Here is a 4,183-nt window from a genome sequence, read left to right as displayed (position 1 = left end):
AGCAAAAAAACTAATTCGTTTTCATGTTGCAAAAAAAAAAAAAAAAAAAAAAAAACTCAATTCTCTTATTCTGATCATTAATTTAAGACGATTTGAAATTCCTAAGCCTAAACTTGCAACAGACCCGAAGACGTTCAGTGCAGCAAATATAAACGGGTTGTCTTTCTAGGCTACTGTGCCACACGGTCCACATCAGCAGATCCCAAGCCAGACATTCTGCTTCAGCAGTTTTGTTTTGCAAGTCGAATGATAACATTTCTGCAACGCTTAGAGTTTGTGCTAGCGAAATCTCTGGATTAAAGGGAAAATGACGTTGATGTAACTGATGCAATGATTCGGCAAACCGTGACAAGTCGCTTTTTAGGTTAATGACGTCATCTTCTGGCAGGAAAATCGCTCGCAAATCAACTTCTATAACTATATTGCTTGCTGTAATGAAAACGTCCTCTGTTCTTTCAATTATTGAGCCATGTGTAAAATGTATATCTTTTGTTTTAGCACTCTTCCCATACGACAAGAATGGCTGAACGAACAATACCGCTCCTAACAATATAAGCTTCATGTTGGAAACCTGCAATGAGTGAATTATATGTAATTACTCATGTTTTTTAAATTATTCACTTCAGAAAAAAAATTTTCATACAAATATTATATATACATACTTTATCATACAAGTTTCATAGATACATTTTTATTAGTTATGTTTCATATATACATAAATTTCTCTCTCTGCCTTTCTACCCCTTTTCTTAACTGCGAACATGAGCCAACGGTATTATCCTCACATCAGTGGGTTGGGATATGTTTTGAACTTTAAATCTGCTGGCTGTTAATATTTCTAAAATGCTAAACGGGCCTTCAAACTTAGGTGTTAGTTTGTAATTTAGTCCTTTACGTACATATACTTGTATGTAGACTTGATCGCCTACGGTATATGTTTTAGTTGGCTTAGCGATTTTATCATGATTTCTTTTTCATTATGATTTGTGATTCTTCTAAATTCTTACGAAGTATATTATATCGACTCACACTTGCCTCCATAACATCCCGTAGGTGATTTGATAAATGGGTTGTAGGCGTAAATACATGGAAAGGTTTTCTAGCTGGTGTACCGTACAGTGCCTCGTGCGGCGACATTTTAATAGATACATGATATGAATGGTTGAGAGTACTTAGAACCGCAGGTATGGAAATATCCCCGGGGTCCGGATTTTCCCTTTCCCCAGCGTAACATCTTTAATACGTTTAAAACACCTTTCTATTTACCCTCCACTAGACCATTAGGACTCTGGGTGGTAGATCATGGTATTGATTTTCTTTATGCAAAGGAATTCACACAACGAGTTAAGGAAATGATTATTGAATTCTCCACCCGAGTCAGAGATTATCATGTGTGGAATTCCATGTTTACAATGTAGCACTCGTAGGAATTTTCCTAGCGCATTCAATTGCGGTTTTAGTTTTTAGTGCTATCAAGTCTGTATATCGAGTCAAGGCATCTATTATTACTAAGAGGTGCTTATTTCCTCGGTCTGACTCATAAAACCTTGTTAATAAATCTAGATGTACTCTTTCAAAGGGTTGGTTGGGCACGGGATAGGCCCCTAGGCTGACAGGTGTCTTCGTGTGCCCTTTGTTTTCCTGACAAGTGCGACAATTAGTTATGTGTTTTTTTTATATCTGTAAGCATCGTAAGCCAGTAAAACAATGATTTGGCTTTCTGTGACATGATAGAGAACCCTGGATGACCATGTAATGGATTGGAATGCAACCAGTTTAAGACGGTTGGTATAAGTGAGATTGGTACCACTACCTGGTCGTTAGTCACCTGTGGTGTGTTGCGGGTTTTTCTTGTCACGGACCTACACAGAAATTATCCTTAATTATATAATTCTGCTGCGTATACTTAACATATTCCTTTTCCTTGGGATTCCCGTTCAAAGCATCTATTATTTTCTTTAACTGCTGATCTTTTCTTTGTTCAGTCTGTATTAGTTCAACACTCCTACCGGGGTCTTCCTGTTCAGATACAGTTTTAACAATAGGCACGGATGTTGGTATATCTACTAGTTCAGCTAATGGCTCCGCACAAGATGACGCGGGGTTGCGTGATAATGCGTCAGCAATGATATTTGCTTTCCCAGGTAGATATCCGATCCTTGCGCCAAAGTCTTGAATGATCATATGCCACCGAGTTCTTTTGGGACTGCGACTAAAGCCTTTAAAGAAGTCGGTAAGGGGCTTATGGTCAGTAAGAACCTTGACAGGATAGCCGTATATTATGAACTTAAAATGCACTACTGAGTTAACAATAGCTAGACCTTTCTTATCTTTTATTGCATATTTACTTTCAGAAGGTCTCAGTTTTGACGTTAATAAAAGCTATAGGGAAAAACTGTTTGTCATATTGCTGAAGCAATACCCCTCCTACCCCTAGGTCTGAGGCATCTGTTGCAATAAAGAATTCCTTACCGAAGTCAGAAAATGTTAATATAGGTGAACTACATAATTCATCTTTCAAAGTATCAAACGCCTGTTGATGCTTCTCAGACCATATGAAATCTATGCCCTTCTTCATAAGATCGGTTAGAGGAGCGGCTATAATTGAGTAAGTGCGTATGAAATGGCGGTAATACCCACTACAGCCTAAAAATTGCTGTATCCCCTTAACGTTAGTAGGTTACCGTAAAGTTACGGATAGCCGACACCTTATCGTGGACTACTTTAAGACCTTGACTAGACACCGTAAAACCTAAATAGACTAGTTCTGTTTTGAAAAATTCACACTTAGTTATCTTTACCCTTAAGTTATGCTGCCTTAGTCTCTGTAGCACTAGCTCTAGTTTACGTAGATGTTCTTCTAAGGTATTAGAAAAGATTACAAGGTCGTCCATATAGGCATGTAGGATATTCCCTAACAAGTCTCCAAACACTATATTAATCATTCTAGTGAATGTAATTGGGGCGCAACGTAAACCAAAAAGGCATACGTAAAATTCATAATGTCCCCTGGCTGTGCTGAAGGCAGTGTATGGATATTCTCTTCTTCTAAAGGTATCTGGTGAAAGCCTTTAAGTAAGTCCAAACTGGTAAAATATTTGTTCTGTCCTAACGAAGATAAAATATCGTCAGTACAAACGACACTGGGAATCGATCGGGAATCGTTCCCTTCATTTAAGCAACGGAAATCTACGCAGATACGCCAGGTTTCAATCTTTTTTCGGTACGACAATTGAGGGGAAATTATAAGGGCTGTTCGATTTCCTGATGACTCCTTCTTCTAACATTTTACCTACTTCATCAACCTTATTTGGTGTTCTATGACATCATTTTTTCCCCAAGGATCCCTCGGTAGTGGAGAAAACATCATGATATTCAGTTAAAAGATCAAGACTTTTCTGCTGAATCTCCTCTCCTTGAATATCTTTATTGATTTTACTTTTAATAGATTGCAAAAGGGATTCATCTGCAACTGATTGAGTGCAATTAATTTCAGCAACGGTAAGAATGCAATATTTATAAACTTACACATCCAGGATGTGTTGATTTTTGTGGATCACTAAAGTGGTATTCAAATGATTACAGACTTCAATGTTAACTTGTTGTTGTGAGTCAACAGTGTATATTGCTTGTGTTACGGACAATCTGTTAGTTTTCAGTGTCGGAAAGGATTAACTTTTCAGATCCCGGCAAAGTTTTCTTTACACGCACTAATATATTCGAAGTTACGTTCGGCTCGAGAGTTTGCGTGCAAGCTGCTATTACAGGTGTGCGAGAATTCTGTTGGGTCCAACTTGGATAATGTCTTGATTCATGAGACAAGTGACTGGTTTCCTCAATGTACGTTACTGTTTGGTTGTTTGTCTCTTTTTTGCCCAAACTGATTTTAAGGTGTTTGAAGACTTATAGAATTTTCCTTTGATATACATGTCGTGTTTGGCAGGGGCTAAGGTAATGTTTTGAATGCCCATAGACAGGTATCCTATAATTACAGCTGGATACATATCAATGTTTTGTACAACGATAAAGGTATCGGTAAACGTGCGCTTACCGACCTTGTACTGAATATGAGTTACTCCTGCTACATTTAATTCATTATTTCCAATACCCGAGAGCCTCACTCCGGACTTCTCTATAAGGAAGTTCGAAAACAACATGTGATGAGTCTGCAGATCCATGATAT

This window comes from Macrobrachium nipponense, chromosome 46 (genome assembly GCF_015104395.2).
Source record: "Macrobrachium nipponense isolate FS-2020 chromosome 46, ASM1510439v2, whole genome shotgun sequence".
Classification (NCBI taxonomy): domain Eukaryota; kingdom Metazoa; phylum Arthropoda; class Malacostraca; order Decapoda; family Palaemonidae; genus Macrobrachium; species Macrobrachium nipponense.
This window is presented reverse-complemented; position numbering follows the sequence as displayed.